We start from the raw sequence: 18895 nt of genomic DNA, 5'->3' as shown, positions 1-18895 counted from the left end.
ACATAGCCATCTGTGATCAGCCAGCGCTTGAAGAGCAGATTCTAGAGGACTTGCACATTCAACAAGTATGTTTGCATGGTATAATTTATAACTTTATTTTTCCCCTGAACCTTGGGGCAAGGTTCTGCTACTATGCTAATTCAAAAGTAAGAGGTGGACAGTTGTCCCTATGGTAACAGAGGCTCATTTTACCCCTAGCCCATTTCCAACCTGTTACTAAATCACCAAGCACTGGAGCGAGCATCAAAGAGCACAGGGAGATGCCGTTATTGTGATGAAACAAAACACCATCCACTTCAAACATGTTGCGTCAGCTTGGAAATAAGGATGGATAAGCCCCTTACTTTCCTCTCCCATCCCTGTAGCTGACCACCTAGCAACTGTTCCATTTTCTAAGTTAGAAAACCAAGACTTCACTCTACACAACAAAAATTACTTCCCAGAGGCAGAACTGACTTTCTAGAACTCTCGTGTCTCAGGCATAGGAATATTTTTTATTATGCTCAAAAACATATATTCTGACTTTTTCACATCTCCATTATTCTGTATTCATGATCAACAATTAGATATATTTTCTTTGGAAGCAATTTGTAAGTGTCTATTAACTGCAAAAAGCAATTACATTTCTTTAGAGCATTCAAGAATCCAGGAGGCCAAGAATGAGATTTTCCCTGATTTAAGGTTTTCAAAGTGTCAGCCAAGAGAATTGGGACAAGCTGCAGTGCTCACTAATGGTGCACCATGCACTCTAATATCCTGCCGAGAAGAATCTTTTACTTTGAAATTTGAAGTCTCGTCTCACAGAATCCATGCCTGTAGGAGCCTCAATTTATCTGCTCTAGAGGAAGAACATCGAAATCCAATCTGAGGGAATCCAAACCTTTGTTTCCATGGTGAGGCTTCCAAAAAACTACTGAACATTCAACTCTGTCCACTATAGTTACGGGATGTGGGTATATTTAAGCATCTACCTCAAATTAACACAAAGGCATACAAAGCATCAGTCATTTCTGCAACTAGGAGCCGGGTCATTGTGGGAAGACAGTGTAGGTATTTACCTTGAAAGCTCTTAGGATTGTGTGCACCTGTTAACTTGTCTGAAAAATGAAGGGGTTGAATTAGATAGTCTCTAAGTTCTGGTTTTAGGTCTACACTTTAACTAAGAGGTTAGCTAAATACGTGACCTTGATCAAGTCACTCAGCTTCACCAACATGTGACTTTCCTTCCAGTTCTAAAACAAGTGCATGAATCCCTATATAATTTCAGGGATTATATTTTTCCCTTAAAATTAACAGATAATTTTAGAAATAAGATTAGTGATCTATACACTATCTGGGATTGAGCGGGGAGTGAAGAGTAGGGAGTAAATTTTCTCCTAGGAGTCAATTCTGTTGAGCAGTCAGATGGGTAAAAAACTAACCAAAAAAGTGTTTAAGCAAAAAGAACTTAAGAATGTAAAGTTATGGTAATGAAATAAAAAACTAACAATTGATGAAGAGCAACATTTGCCATTGAAACTAGTGTGAATAGATCTCCGCCTATTTGCCTTTTCCATGGCAAAAGTCTCTTCTTCACCTGTCTTAAGTTCTTTGATGACTATACAACAGGCTTTTCCAGGAGCCATTCCTTGAAGTGGCTCCTTCACAAAGTTTAAGTAGACTTGGGTCCAATATGAGATTTCTCCATGGACTTGAAGAGGTATTAATTGACCTAAGGTCCATATAACAAAATAAAATTCCCAAAGGCAAGGCAGTATGATATAATGAAAAAGATGTGGGATTTGGGTTTGGAGGACCCAAGCAAAACGAACTTTGTGTCCCCTCTCTGTTCCTTTCTAGCTGGGAAGCTGGACAATGCTTTTAACATCTCTGGGCTTTAATTCCATCATCTGTAAAATCATGATAATATTGCCTTCTTCAAATGATTACCATAAGTATTAAATGAGATAATGGGGGGAAAGTGGTAAGACCTCAATAAATGCTTGAACTACCTGTTGAATTTATTCAATTTCAACTCAATAATCATTTACTCATGGCCTACTAAGAGCCAGACACTGCATAAGGTGCTGTAGACTAAATGATGGAAAAGATTCTCCCTACTCTGTTGATACACTTTGAATAGAAATGATCCAACACGACCTATGAAGCCTTAAGAACTGACTTGCCTTAAGATTAGATATTAGAAGCTGTGCTGCTCACCTTTTTCATGGCAAAATCCTTAAGAAACTGTTATTTAAACTAACCATTTACACCTTTTTTCAAAGGCATGATATTCTCATTTGCTTAAGAGATATTAATTCATCAACTGTTCTATGTAGAACACAAAAGTCTTAACTATAGTTTTCGCTTATAGTTTATAATCTCATAGGAAGAGAAGACATAAACCTATGGCAAGTTAAATGTCAAGACAAAGAAGTAATTAATTAAATTCAGAAAATACCCACTAAAACCTCAGAATCCTGCTAGGACTTATAGAGGAGAGAGAAATAGGAAATACACCGTGCTCCTGACATCAAGGTATTTACAATCTATTGTGAGGACGAAAGCTCAGGCATAAATTGCTAGTACAAGATAGCACATGATTATATGTCAACTGAATCCACTGAGACGTCCAAGCAGAAGTTCTAACACTGAAGGAACTGTGTGTTGTTCTCTTCAAGCAATAGTTGAAGGAGAAAGTGGGGTTCAGCTTAACTCTGAAGAGTGGGTAAGACGTAAACACATGGACATGAGATGAGCAAAGTCCAGATTCCCAGACCTTGTATTTAAAAGTCTTCGCGTTAAAAGGGAAATGAGCACAACATGTTCAGGAGTCAAGGAGCGATCCGAGATCAGGATGGAAAGACCTTACGATGGTAGAGCATCTACACAAACAGTTGTTTTCCCCTGGTCTGATAGCAGATGGTCAAGAGACCTGCTGTTACTTCTTATTCCTGTCAATTGTACTCTTAGATCACTAATGATGAGTTTTACCAAAACGCATCAAATTTCCTGTTTTGAGAACACAGGGAAAGCAACTACTCCGTCCATTAGAGAAGCACTATTAGGGACACAACTTCCATTTGACAGTGAGTAAGGTAGAGATATATTCAGACAAGTCCCAGAGTGGAACTTGGATAGAATGCAAGGGATCTGGGCCAGAGAGTGAAGTTGTTATTATGTTACTATTTCCTATTTCAAAGCAGGAAATGGCAGGAAAGTGTTGGAGTCAGGTGTAAAGAAAGAGCCAGAGTGGACTTGGGAATATGGGTGTTTTTCTGAACACACCAGCTTGCTCCAGCAAATATTCAATTCCTTTAAAGGCTGTGTCTTTATAGTCATCTTCCCAATATACACCTTTGCAAGTCACTTCTAAGTATATAGTAATTGAAGATAAGAGTAACCTTTCAAAAAAGAATCAGTGATAAACGGGTGGATGGATGCAGCTTGGATTACAGATATACGCATGTATTTATTAATCATGTATGGAGTCCGCGAGGACCTTCAAGCTCTTCTGGAGTAGTAGCAAAGGCCCAAGGTTCTTCTACTAACTATTCTACCTCAGGGATCTGGAAATACCAGACATATAGAAATAGAGAATATATAGAAAAATAGAAATACTAAATGTAAATAATACAACTCTTTCCCCTCTCTTTCAATGTCTAATTTCAGCACCTTAACTTTATTGACATTGTCACTAATATGACATTTTAAGCTCAATTTGACTAAAAAAGCAGATTCTAATAACTCTGTCTATCCTGAAACCTTAAGCTAAATACTGCCAAAAAGGTATATATAAAAGAAAAGCTTGATTTCTCTATTTGTAAGATGAGAAAATTTTGTTGCAATTTGAAAACGCCTCTAAGTCTTTTTTCTCCAACCCAGCTACTTACCTAAAAGTATTAGAAGATAGGACCAAAGAAAAGAGAATTTTAGCTAGTTAATGTGCTCGTATTAGGTTTCTTCCTATAACTGAAACCCAGAATCTAGCTTTTAAATGGAATATAGTTTCCTCCCACTCCTGCCTCTCAAGTGGCTTTGTCGTTTCTAAACAAGTTCTTCAGTTGATACTTTTTAACATAATCTGCAGGCTCCTTGTCTATTACTCCAATTCATTTGAGCTAGCCCTTTGTGACTGTCACTTTAAAGGTGAAAATGTTTGGCCAGTTGGCTTCTACCATTTTGTTATTGCTACTGTCAAAAGATTTGGGGGAGGGCGGAAGAGCACATGTACTGCATTACAGAGGAAGAGCATGTCACATATAATTTCCATATTGGAGACCCAGATCAGAGAGCAGAGCACGTGCCCCAGATGCGGGCTATGGAGCACAGATCCATGTTGTACTACGAGACTTATTAAAGGGTTTTAAATTATATCACTGCAATTCAACATTACGATACACCTCTTTTGGATTAAAAAGTCCTGCTACACTGGCAAAATATAGTAACGTTGAAGACTATTTACCTTCAACCCAGCAATTCTAGTACTTGGTATGTTTCTAGAGAAACTTTCATACCTAAACACAAGGAGACATGTCAAAGATTTTAAACTAGTATAAACAGTGCTGTGATGAACAATTAGAAACAACATAGATGCTCATCATTCACCGAGGAATGGATATATCAAGTCATATTTGTAGAACTGATGAAGTAAAATGCATTAACTAGAGCTGTGTGAATCAACATTGAAAAAATCTCACAAATGCAATTTGGAGCAAGAGAAATAACATTTGTACAAGGATACAGTCAATATATTATCATGTATATAAGCTTTGAAATCATGCAAAACAATATTATCTAATGATTATTGATACAAACGGGTGGAGTAAAAGCATAAAATCACTATGGTGCAGTGAATGCAATAGCAGAAGAATACAATGGACTTCCCCTGCGTCTGCACAAGCGCATGTCTTAAAAAATAATTCAAAGCAAATATAGTAAAATGATTAGAAGGCTAAAGAGTGAGTACTTGGATGTTAGTAAGGTTGTGCTTTTCTATAGAGCTGTAGTGTTTCATTTAAAAGGAAAATTGAAAAACAACAAAAGCCCACCGGCTTCGAAGGAATGGCGTGCTTTTGGTTTGATTTGAGAAATTTCATGTACCACATTTCTTTCCTTCTTTCTTTTTTTCTTCTATTTAGGTTTTGACTTCTCCACAAGGACATGCAGATCTTTAGGAAAAGATTCCATAACATTCCTGAAAGAAATTGTTAAGTGGTGAAGCACAGACAGAAGGATCTTCTACATTTCTAGCCCGATTATTTCTCTGCACTGAAAGTTTTTAATGAGACGTCACTAATCACATATGCTGGGAGTTGGAGAATTTTCAGGCTCCCCAAAATATCAGAGGCCAGAAAGCAATGAGACTGGTCCAGGCCTTGGAGAGTGGGCATCTACTTTCTCCTCAATCGTCCTCAGGGGCTTTAACTCGTTGAGCCTGGCTGAACCCATTCCAATATTGCCTCTCCCGTCAGCATCACTCTGGATCCGCGTAATATTCTCTGTGGGCACGTGGGCACTGTTCATTTTGATCTGCATCCGCTCTTGAGAGCTTTCAATGTTTGCTCTTGGGAATACAAGGCAAAGTTTGCCATTCTTGTGGAAACGTAAATGAAAGCTTACCTCTTTTTACCTGTAGGGTAAACAGAATCCTGGTAAAATAACTTACAGATGGTTGATCTGAAGTTTCCCCCCACCGTGAAGTTTCCATTGACAGATGAATGTTTTCTACCCAATCAATATAAACTCTGAAAATAATCAAAGCCCTCAGTCTAGAGATTCCTCTTATTGAATATATATTTTCCGTAGTTACATTCGTCTATTCTCTTATTTTTATTTCCGAGAGGTTCAGGGTCATATAATCTTTAATAGAACTGAAAATTCTCCAACCAGCAATAATCCAGGAAGACATCAAAAACACCCAGACAGAATAAGGCTAATATTTCCTCCCCAGGTGTCTAGCCTCTTAATCTAGTGATAATATCACATTCCAAAGGAAAAGGCACCGAGACCCTCCCAGCCAGTGCTCTAAGCACTTACTCCTCCACCTAGGATTACCAGCTCGGTGAGCAGCAAACATTCTCACCTGCCTCAGAGGTGGGGGTTGGTCTCCCACTGCTGAGAACGGCAGCATTTGAGCGGTAAATAAGAGTTCAGGCAAAACTTTCCTTTGGAAACCAAAGCCCGGCAGCAAACTTGCTGGTTTCAGGTGCAGGTGCCAAATTACCTGGGATTTCATTTATGCTTCCCAAGGCTGTGGCCCTTCTTTGGAATTTGGAATTTAAAAAGGGGTCTTCTCTGAAAGGGCATATGTTTAGGAGGCTGTGTTTTATGGGTACGTTTCTGCTTCACTGATGAGGAGGGGATGGCCCATCGTCCTTGTCAGAGGATAAATCTGGAGACACCTGTATGGGTGATTTGACTCCATACCCTGAGCAGGGTCAAGAGTCTTATCTGACAGAATTCTTGGTGATGAGAAGTACAAGGAGAGAGAGAAAGCAAAAGAAATTTTTTGGATCTGATCTGTTGTCCTGTCGCCATGAACTCACCTTAGACGGTTCAGTTTTCCGTCTGAAGAGCGGAGAGTGGCTATTAGATGCTCCTTTATGAGGTTTCTGAGTGATCACTAGGAGGCTGTGGGTATGGAGGAAAGAACACAGGACTAGAATATGGACACATGGATTCTAATCACAATTCAGCCTCGAAATCACTGTCTACAGCATCTTTGTTAACACCATTAGAAGAAGGGCCCAAGTCAAGGGGTGGCTACTCCACTCTGGAATCACTCGAGAAATTAAAAAGGGATAACAACAACAGCGTCCTGACCGGCTCTTCCCTAGACCAACAGAATCGGAGACTCTGGGAGACGGGCCTTGCATTGATATTTGTAAAAATCTCCCAAGAGGATTTTAATATAAAGCCAGACTGAGAACTAGGGTAGCGTTTCTCATACTTTAATGTGCAAGCCAGTCACCTGGGAGCTTGTTAAAATGCAGATTCTGATCCAGGAGGTCAGGGACGAGGCATTTCTGACAAGCCCCCTGGTGATGCGATTCTGCTGGTCCACAGAGCACACTTTGAGTGGCAAGAAACGAGATGATTTCCAAGTGCCCTTCCAGCACTGAGATTCTGTGAATCTGCATTAAGTTTCACTGTCAACACAATTGCCAGACAATTTCCCACCTAAGACCACTCCTTCCACAGAAATGCCTTTTACAATGCCATGCACTATGCTGGGCTCTGTGAAATAATTTAATGTTCTTTAGCAGTTGGGAGATACTTCAGAATCTTATGGTGCCTGATGCGACACCATGGACATGAATTATCACTGAATGGTGCGATGGAGGTAAAAACCACCAGGGATTTGGGGGACATTCACATAAGCAAGGAGGCAACTGCAATGTGGAGAATTGAGTACTAGGAGGGAATATATATGGGGACATCTCACACAGGAATTTGTGTGCATGTGTGTGCCTGGGTGGAGGTCCAGGCTGGAGATTGGAGTGGGTTAGGGAAATCTTCCTGGAGGAAATTACTTTCAGGCTGAGGTCTACAGATGAGTATGATTTGGGAGTTGGGAAGGGTGTCCAAACAGAGAGAATTGTAGTGTGAATACCTATACGTGTGTGAAAGAGGCTGAAGAAATCGGAGGACTAAAAGTAGCTTCATTTGGCTGGAGCATTAAAAAAACATGAGAAATGAGGGCCAGGCCCAGTGGCCTAGTGGTTAAGTTCAGTTACAGGGCAGGGACCTACAGCACTCTGTTAGTGGCCAGGTTGTGCTGATGGCCCACATATTAAAAAGTAGAGGAAGATTGGCATAGATATTAGCTTAGGGCAAATCTTCCTCAGCAAAAAAAAACAAAAAACACATGAAAAATGAGCTGAGAAGGAGTTGAGTCATCACCCTGAAGCAAGAGAAAGCCTTCAAAATATTTTAAGCAGGAGAGCAACATGATTTACATTTTCAGAAAAAACTTTCTGCGTGCTGTGTGGGCAATGGATCATGGAGTCAGGCATATCTGTTAGGGGTTGTTTCAATATGCTAATAATAGTTGAGAGTGAATGAGGCTAGCTATTCCACTTCTAGGAAATTCTTCCACAGATACTCATTCTTGTGCACACAGATGCATGGGCATGTATGTTCACTGCACTATTGCTTGTAATAACACAAGTTTATAAACATAGACGATGTCTATCAACTGGACACTAGCTGTATAGTTTCTGGTATTTCCATGCTGTGAAATATTGTATGGCCATTAAAAAGAATATAGTAGATCTATGTGTATTAACATGTAAAGATTTCTAAGACCTAAAGCAAAAAAAGCAAGTCACAAATAATTTATATAGTATGGACCCCATTATATAAAAACAAAAATATATTCTCTATTATTGCTGTATGTAAATTAATAACAAAAGGACTGAGAGAATACATCTCAATCTATGACAATGATTTCTTTTAAGAAAAAAATGGAAGATGAAGAGCAACTTTCACGCGACATGCTTCTGTTTTAACATATTTTCCAAGAGAAAGTGTTTGTGTGTCTCTTGTGTAACAGGAAAAAAAAGAAAGGAATGAACTGCTACATTGCACACCTTCTTTTCATCAATAGCATAAGTTTTGCCTTCACCCAGTCTAACAATTCCTATGATTTTAAATTCAAAGCTTCTTTTTAAAAAATTAAAACAAAAAAAAATCTTTTAAGAATTCAAATTCTAAAAATTTCCGCCTGTCCCCTCCAAGGCTGTGCCCTAAGGTCACCTCGCCCCCACCCCCTGCAACAACCGCCCACACTTTCATCTCTCCTCTAGTTCTCATTATGCAGTTACCCTAAACCTAAGATAACTCGGGACACAATCTAAACTTCCAGTGGTCAAAAATCATTAAAAAGATTAAGTAACAAGTAGAAATCAACAGGGTTTGAAAAAAAGAAGTTTTTCTCTTTACCCTTCTGGGCGCTGAGAATTTTCAGTCCTGCCATAATTTTCTAGAAAGATCCTCTGATGACCTCTGAAAACAATCCAGGACCCCCCACAGCTGCTCTTGGATCCCAGTATAACCAATTCAGCCGTGCACTGAAGGGAAAGTTATAAATTGCTTGGAGGAGGAGGTTACAAAAGGGAGCGACCAGCCTGGCTTTTGTTAGGGTAAATCTGGGCTCCCCAACCTGTTAAGATGCTTTGAAAGAGGTAACAAAATGATCTATAAAGGCCAACCAGTGGGTGTCATTTCTTTAGATAATCAAAAACCTTTGGATTGGGGAATACACAAAAGGCTGAGGAAGGTTAGTAACCCTGGGATAAAAGAAAAATTTCCTTCATCAATTAAAAAACAGTTATGAAAAAATGAGGACTAGAACACCAATTTCCCAAATAGAGAAAGACTAAAATGTTGGCACCATTCGACATTTACTACATTCAATGTGCAATTGAATGGAGTCTCCTGTAAGAAATCAATTATCTAAAGTCGATTAAAAATTTTATAAATAAAAACATGAAATGTAAAAACAAACTTTATTCTATAATTAGTTAATAAAGTAACAAATATTTTATTTCCATTCTAGTGCCTGCTTTCTGGCATGGTGCCCTAAGAAGCATTCATCAGCTTGATAAGGTGTCACATTCTAATGCTGATCATCTTTTTCTCACCTTTCCTTAGGTTTTCACTTGAGTTTTATTTTAAATACTGTGGAGACTTCTTCTGATACTTCACCTGGGTGGTTTTTGCTGTTTTACTTAATTCAAAATCACTAGGTATTAGTCCCATCTAAACAAAGTCAACACAAAAACAACCGCAACACTAAGCTTATTGATAATTACATTTGGAGCCTACGTTTTCTCCAGAGAAACTAAAAACTCTTCAACCATACTTGCCATTTAACGATCATTAAATGTGAATGATGTGCTGACATGTTATTTGTATTAGAGAGTAACAAAATCTGTATCATACCAACTTAATCCTACAGTCTCTAGCAAACCTCCAAACTGATGAAGCATTAAGCCACAGCGGCATTGTAGTTGCATTGGAAGCTTAGAATTATTTGGCTGGCAGAGGACAGCAGAGCAAGAAGATGCCAACCGTCTACAAAAGCAGAGTTGACATGGTGATGGCAGAGCAGCATGTCCATCTCATCAGCCTGCTCCAAGATACAAAGGCGGTGCAATGGAGCCAGCTTCTTGAAGACAAGGGTGCTACCTTGATGCTTTGCATCCTTGTAGAGCAACCAAGATGGAAAAAATGACTGTCCATCTCCTGGGCTGAATGATAAATAATCCATGGAGCAGGCTGCCCCAAACAGATCAGGTACAATGAAGTACCCATGGAGTGGACGATGTTACACTAACCAGGACGACGATGACAAGGGCCAGCACTTCTGTGCAGCATGGTAAGAACTTGCAGGGGAGCCCAGCAATCTGAGGCTGATCATGGTTCAGCAGCCAACTTTGCAGGCACTGAATTCCTCCTACTGAGTCCCACACCAGCCCCAGTTCCATTGGCTGTCTGTGTCCCTGTTTTTGCCACTCCATGGGCAATGAAGGGAGGTGGGGGTTTTTAATAAAACTATATTTATTCAATTTTTTATTTTTAATATTCTTACTTTTATGAAATGATGGCTATAAGAGGCAGTGTAGAAGTAGTAGCAACATTGTTTTGTTGCTAAAATAAAACATGAGTAATCCGGTGTTTTTTGTTCCTTTAAAAAGTTATTAGTTTGTTCAATCTAAAAATCTGGGGACTGCTGGTGGAATGGTTAAAATTTCTGGCTGAAATAAAATAGATTTGGTTCCACTCCCATCTCTGCTGCTTCCTGGCTGTGTGACCTCCTCTCAGTCTCAGTTTCCTCATTTGTTGAATAGAAATAACAAGAGTGCCCACCTAATAGATTGTCATGAAGATTATGGAGATAATGCAGAAGATGCTAGCACAGAGCATGGTACAGCATAACTCTTGAGGATTAGCTTTAAAAAAGAGTGAGAATAAAGGACACTCGTTATTGCTGGCCCTCAGTTTGCTCATTTCTCCAATGAGGCATTTGACTCAGAGACATCTCCATCCCCTCTCATTGTGAAATCCTGTATTCTACCCCCTTGTTCTAATCCTTCTACTCCTTCTAGGCTATCCAAGTCCACAACTGTGCCCAAGTCCAAGTTAAACAAATTATGCTTCATCCTGGTAATGAACTACCACCCAGCCATGATTGACATTCATATATATCATTGAATCGAAAAAACATAGTTACAAACCAGTTATTAACCGCATAGTCCCATTTCTGTAAAATGAAATACGTACAAATGGTAATTTCTCTCTCATCCTCCGAAACCCTCTCTAATTACTCTAGGTCACACTGTCCAACAGAAATAGAACATGAGCCACAATGTGAGCCATATGTGAAATATTAAATTTTCTAGTAGTCACAGTAAAAGAAACAGATGAAATTTGTTTCAGTGATATATTTTACTTAATCCAACATAAAATACTCTCATTTCTACATGTATTCATCACAAAAACTATTAATGAGATATTTTACATTATTTTCTTGTATTAAGTCCTTTGAAATCCTGTGTGTATTTTACGCTTACAGTACATCTTAATGTAGACTAATTGCATTTCAAGTGCTCGATAGCCACACGTGACCCATGGCGACCATATCAGACAGGGCAAGTCCAGGTGGTTAGTCCCCCTCCTCACACTGAATTAGAATTATTAGACTGAAAGAAAACTCATCTTATTTATCTTATACACCCATCACCTAAAACAGTCCCTGATACCTATTGAGTACTCAAGAAATGTTAGTTTCAGTGAACGTATTTAATTCAAAGCATTCTCTGGGGACTTTGCATTTTTAAGCACCATATTAATCATAGAATAAATGGCATTGCACCACTCCCAAAGAAAGAACATAGGAATTCTGAAAAGCATCTCCCCAAAATCACGCCTCACAAGCAGCTCCCTACTTTATGTAGGGGGAAAGCCGGCCATACAGAAATGTAAGATACACTCATGAATTCACTAAAAAACATTTATAGAATTAAAGCTAATGCCAAAATGTATATTATAGACAAATAAATGTTAAAAGATAGCAGGTCTGAGGGAAATGGATAATAATAAAAACTTTACCAAGTGTCTACTATGTCCAAATACTTTACATCCATCATTTATAATCTTCACTAAAACTCTATAAGGTAAGGTGGAGGAATGACACAGAGGAAAAATGTATTGGCTGTGGAATCATTAAAACAAACGAAAAAACAAAAACTCTTTAGATGTGAGTCCCATCTCTGCTACTTTCTAGCTCTGTGACCTAAGGTAAGTTTTTGAATCTCTTTTGCCCCAGGTTTCTCATCTGTAAAATGGGCATTTTAATAACTACCCTTGATTATTGTGAGGATTTGATTAATTGACACATGAACTCTGAATACAGTGATACCTAGTATTATTATAGTAGGACTCGATTAAGATGGGTGTAATCATTGTTACCCTTCTTGGTGTACAGAAGAGAGGACTGAGGTTGAGAGAAATTAAACAGCCTTGATGTCATGTAGCAAATAAACAGATGAGCTAGGGCTCAAACCTAGGCCTGTCGAACTGAGCAGGCCCACGCTCTTGGCACTGTGTCCTGCCTGGGAGCGCCTTACGGCAGAGGCCACGGTATTTGTATACAGGAAGACATTCTGCGAAGGTACCCACATAGCAAAGGAGCAGATGAACACGATTTGAGGAGAAAAGCATCTGAACTGGATCAGATCAGAATAGGGAACCGGAGGAGCTAAAGCTGAGTCAACACAGGGCATTTGGCTTATAAAGGGCCTCGAGCCAGCTGGCGGAGTCGAGACTTGATTACCACCTAAATCCCATCGTAAATCTGTGAAACAGTTGATCAAGCTCTGTGCAATTATGAAGCTCTTCTTTTTTTTCACTTAATTCTTTAGGCTGATAGGAACATTCTTTTATTCAAGTAAAGGCTGAACATAGGCTTTTTTACACTGTTCAAATCCTACCTTAAATTTCTCTTAATCCTTTGAAAATACATGAGGAGTGGCATTCACATTCCCATTTACTAACTGGGTTGTAAGAGAAAGACCAAGCAAACTCTTACCTTTGCTTAGAGCATTGCGACAAGTTACTCAGGTTGGATCCAATAGCAGGCCCATTAAAGCAACACAGCTGCTCACCGTTAGTTACCCTCTCTGATTTAGCTGTTTGCCTCAACCACCTCATCAATGAGCTACGAGCCGCCACACCAGGCATGCTCATCTTTGAACTGTCATGCGAGGATGTTATCAGAAATATTTGTTTGAAATGAACAGAGTGTATGTAAGTGTACTAGAACCTGTGCATAAACAAGCATGTCTGTACATACGTATGATTAACATGCGTTCAAGAAACACATGCAACCAGAGATGGAAACAAAAGATTATTTACAAAAAATTTTCAGCTACTTTGTTTTTCTAAAGACTGTCCTCTCTTTTAAAAACATGTACTCTTTTTCTCAAATTATTTACTTTGGTGTATATCATTTACTCCATACACAAAATGAAATAAAATCTATTAGCAAAAATGACCAGTAAAAGAATGGAAGATGAAGTTTTAGGGAAACTGTCGTTAATATTGGGAATGAATAGTTATTCCCCGTGATAAGTTCATAGGCAACTATTTCCCACACTTTTCTAAAACAGAGAATATATATACACTTACAATTTGAAAGAAACTGTGTGGAAGATTAAAACTGGCATCTTGAAAGTCTTTTAAAAAGTTTTCAGGCTTCTCGACAAGAAAACAAACCCAAAATTACTGACAAACTGAATCATCGATTGAAAACTGAAAAGTGTTGTAATTACTCAAGACACAGCTCTCCTTCCCTGGCCTGTTAAGAGTCCCGGTGGTTTCATTATATGACACTTTGCAGCACTTTTAGCTGGTTTGTGGCACAACCTCCTCAAAGAAATGGGAAGAGTAATTTTCAAAAGGAACTTTTATTTTTAATATGGATTGATTTTTTTAAAGGCAGCTCCAAGCAGCCCAGTATATCAAACAGGAGCCATCGCGCCAATCCCAACACATCAAGGAGCAGTTGGAGCACGTGAGGCTTGTTGTTTCTAGCAGGTATCCATGCAGCCGGAGAGGTCACCACTCAGCGAGGCGCTTTCTTTCTGGTGTATAAGAAAAGAAATCACCAGGAATAAGGGGGGAAATGGGCTTGGGAAACAGGAGGGGACCTTGTCAATCTCCAAGATGCTAGAAAATGATTGTGGAAGCCTTTTGTTAGGGAATCCTATAATGGTATTGCTGCTCATCTCTTGTGGACATGAACAGCCACTAGCCTAAGATGGTGAGGGCGATAGAGGATTAGACAAATTGTGAAAAGGCCCTGGAAAGGTCATTACTGGTGTCTGGAATCATAAAGGCCAAAACTGTATCATTATTTACCTTCAACAACAGTGTCCTTATAAACAGAATTTCTCAGGGGAAAAAAACCCAAAAGCATATATGAAATGTTTATTGTGAGTGTGTGCGTATAGATTATTTTACACATGGGCAAAGAAAAAGGCCCTACAGAACTATTCTTATGGGTCATACACTGATTTTTTTCTATATTAAGAATTTATACTGCTTCCAAGAGGAGGACATTAAGCCTGTTCCCAATCCTTTTTATTTTAAACATATGGATCACTGAGGAGGTTAGCATTGTGCTGGAAATGATTCTATGCCTATAACAAAGCTCTAAAAAGAAGAGGAAGAGATGGGTAAATTTGTGAGGTTTCAAGGTAGCTAGGAGGACGGTAAGTTGACATGGTAGTGTCCCTGGTATTATCCACTAGACTGGATGACAGAATATTCCTGAATCTTGGATTTTAGGAAACTACATTGTAAAGAGCTAATGTTTTCAAACACAAAGTCATTCTCTGTGTTTATCTTTGTCAATCCTTCCACAGACGCTTTATTGAAAAGAAGAACCTTTTATCAATATTTATATAGGTGTCAGAAGCCAAGTTTTATTGTTTAATAAAGGCAGGTGTATTTTTGAGTAAGATCAGACAATATCTCATTAACTAATTATATCCCTTTTCCCCTAGGTATTTTGTCTAAATTGGTTGTCATGGGCAATTAAAATTCATGAATCACCAGTAAGTTAGATAGTTGTTCCTTCAGATAATACCAGTAAAGATAAGAGCAATAATGGTTACAATAATAATCATGAGTGTTTATCTGATTATGTAGATAGTAACCTATGATGTACCAGGCATTGTACTTCAGCCACTGGGAGGCGAGGGGGGTGTTACAGAGAGGCGCTGGTCCCTGCCCTCAGAGTTTCTAGACTCATGATGGAGTTAGTTGTAAAGGCCACGGTTACCTGGAATGCGGTACGTGCGGGAAATGCTTGTTAAGTGCTTACTGAACGAATGGAGTGGCCTTCTGCTCACCCAGCCTGCAACCTGCACGTATTCTGGCATTGTCTTCCCCTCTTGGTTGGACTCAGCTTATAGCCCATTTGCCCTGTGGCCCTGGCCAGACTCTTGGCCAGTCTCCCAGACCTAACCCATTCTAGCCACTAATGCCGTGTTAGATCAAAGTGTCCAGGATTACTTCTGAGGAGAGCCAAGTCAAACCTGTCCTTAGTAGCAATTAAATATTTCAGAAAGCACATCAACTCCTTTCCATACATTGGGAAGCAATGCAATGTTATTATTAGACAATTAGTAAAGCCCTGGACTTGGATAAGGGACCAGACCATGGTGTGACTCCAGGTAAGCAGTTTCACAAAAATCTGCCTGAGATGTCTAACACTACTGCACTCACCGGGGCTTATAAGGCTCTTGTTTCCATGCATTTATTTTGCATCTAGGCCAAGAATACACGAGGGAGACTCCTGAGACTTTGTTATAGCCTCGTGGTTCAAGCAGGACACTTCCTACAGGTACAATTTACAAAGAAATATAGATCATATTTTCCCCCATGAAAACAAGATTTTTATTAAAACAGTTAAGTGAAAATACTAAAATTATAGGAATTCTTTTTCTAGAAAGGATACACAACATAGAGCAAGACTTGCTAGAGTGACAACGCCATGGATTTTCAGAGCTGGAAAATCTCTTTTTTCCAATTCCAGCTCAGAAATGATGGCCCAGGCTGGCTTGGTGACTTACTGAGTCTGCAGTGCCAATCCTAGGAAAAGCTGGGAGCTCACTCCTAACCTGAGCTCTCCCTAGTGGAGTCTTCTTGCACCGAATGCCTTCCACGCTTAACTGGCATAAGGCCAGTTGGTGTCCTTACAACCCACCGAGGTTCCTCTTACGCTCAAGAACGACAGTAAGGTGTTTCCTTAAGTTCACCTTGAATCTCCTCACTCTGACTAAGTCTGTACGTGACTTTGGGATTTTTCAGGACATTCCAAGCCCTTGCACATAAGGCACCAGGTTTAACTCTCTCACAAGACAGCTCTAAGCTTCCTGCTTATAACTCCTTCAGAACCACCCTGGTACCTACATATGCTCCCTGCTCTCAGTCCTCAGTTCTCTTCTCAGATACGGCAACGTCAAAAAGGAAAATAAACAGATAGGTGTAATATTATTTGTTCATACAACTATAATTGTTTCAAGCAGCTAGGAGAGGTTTTCTTTCTTTCCCGCCTGGATTAATTCACTCCCAACTTCTCCATATTCTTGCTTTTTGATGCTTTCAAATACAGACGTTGCTTACATCTTTAAGCATTTGTTCCTTGAAGAGAAATTTATCGAGCGCCTGTTATGTACCATGCAGGCATGGTGGGTACTGGGTATACAGTAAAAGAACTGTGTTTGCCCTCACAGAGCTGACAATCTGAAGGAACTAAACAAATCACATCAATAAATATCATTTCTACCTTGGACTAAGTGATACAGGAAAACAACAGAGGCCGTGAGAACGAATCTCGTGGAGATCCAATGTAGATTAAAGTGCGAGAACAGTTACAGCTTCGTTTCTGTGACTTTATAATTTGTCTTTTGATAAAAACTATACTTTTTAAAAGGAATAACATTTGTATTTCTCGGAACAAAGCTTTCAGCAAAAGAAACATAAAAATGTTCTCTCTGTTACCTCAACTTCCTCTTAATCATAATGATCCTCGCCCTACTTACCTCACACTGGCGCTTCACGAATAAAGTAAGACCGTAAATGAGAGGTTGCCTCCAACATTCCAGATATTATTTAGAACAAGACTAAAAGAGTTTATATTTAAACATATTTTACAAAAAAGGAAAGGATAACAGCAATACATCGGAAACCTCTTGACAATCTGAAACTTAATCATTTCTCACCACAGGTTTTGATGACAATCAGAGATGTCCACTTTCTAAACATGTAACAAAACTTAGGATTTTCAAGTGGGCCAGCAAATACGGCCCTGTTAGATTCTGTGCCAGTATTCTAGAAGCTGCCTTTAATTTTGCTTAACAGTAATAAAAGCTTATCATGCAGCCAAACCCCTAAAGCAATGTTCTCAAAGGGTCTGCGTGTGGGAGCCTGCTGCCTTTCAGCTTGCCCGTCAAACACCTGTTCTGGGCTTGGGCCATGCGTCTGGTTTCTCACTCAGGTGGATAGTCTTGCTTAAGGGGACAGGCAGCTATTTTTGCTGTCACCAAAGACAGCTAATTTAGGAAGCCTAATCTTGCAAAGGGGCCAAGTTTCAGTTCTCAGAGCGTTGGGTTTAGGGGAGAAGGGACTCCGCCCCAAAATGCAACCTGAATACTTCCCCCTTTGCCCCTCTCCTATCTTTGCGAGAATCCCCTAAATAACTGACACGTTTTACTGATTTCAGGTATGCTTATCCTCCTCTCAAAAGCACTACACTAGAACAAAAAACAACTTGCATTCAATAGTTGTTCAGATAATAAAGGGCTGGGGATGCCAGTCAGTGATTTCATTTCAAAACTGCGGCTTAAAATGCACAGCCGTGCTGGTGGCTGCTGATCATCTTAATGCTGGTCAAGAACGAAAGTGGCTACTCTCTGACCCTGAAGCATTTTAGTTTTAGAACTGGGAATCTGAGCGTAGAACATTAGCTTGGAGGATTTTGTCATTAAAGTTTGGAACAAAGAACAAATAATTTCTACTTACTTGATCGTAATCACTAGTTCACAAATGGGGAAATGAAGAGTCAAGAGGTTACACGTGGTTCTTACAGTCCCAAAGAAATTCTGCCAGAGGATTAGCTCTGAGAACGATTACAGTTGACAACACGGTTGGACTCCTGGCTCTTCTTTTATTCAACCAATGTTTATCAAGCACCCGCCACGTTCCAGGAACTTTGGATCACCAGCGAACACAGCAGAGATCCCTGCCTTCACTGACTCTCCATTCTAGTGGTTGTCAGGAATAGCGTCCATAAGTTGAATCGGTGAAATACTTTCCTGTTTGTTTTGGTTCTACTCTCCTGGAAGATAAAACCAACACATCTGAAACTAAAAGAAATCATTTCCATGAGCGTGTTTACAGGGATTGGAGTAAAACTGGGAGTGATGAAGAAAAGCCACTGGGTTTAGTGAGCCTTGAGCTTGTTTTAAAGGAGAGATGATATTAAGAAATGAGGGAAAGAAGAAAAAAAATGTCCTGGATGGGAAACGCAAGAGGAAGAGCCCACAGATTGAAAATAGTGCATGATTCCAAGAGACAAAGGAACTATTTACCCTAAGGCAAGAATTCGAAAACAACCCGTGGAATTTTCTATATTTACCCTATCCCTTTTCTTTACAGAAGAATTAGTAGAAACAATATGATATAAAAAGATATATTGACATATTATAGGATGACATGTATAGGATGACTTTTATATAAGGACATAACACATATATACACACATATATAAAATGACATATGACATCTTGTAGGATGACTTTTCAAGAAAGAAATGTATTTTCCAGAAGAGCAGCCATGGATG

Source organism: Equus asinus, chromosome 5, assembly GCF_041296235.1.
Source record: "Equus asinus isolate D_3611 breed Donkey chromosome 5, EquAss-T2T_v2, whole genome shotgun sequence".
In the NCBI taxonomy this organism is placed as follows: Eukaryota; Metazoa; Chordata; class Mammalia; order Perissodactyla; family Equidae; genus Equus; species Equus asinus.
The sequence above is the reverse complement of the archived record's forward strand: the minus strand, read 5'-3'. Positions refer to the sequence as shown.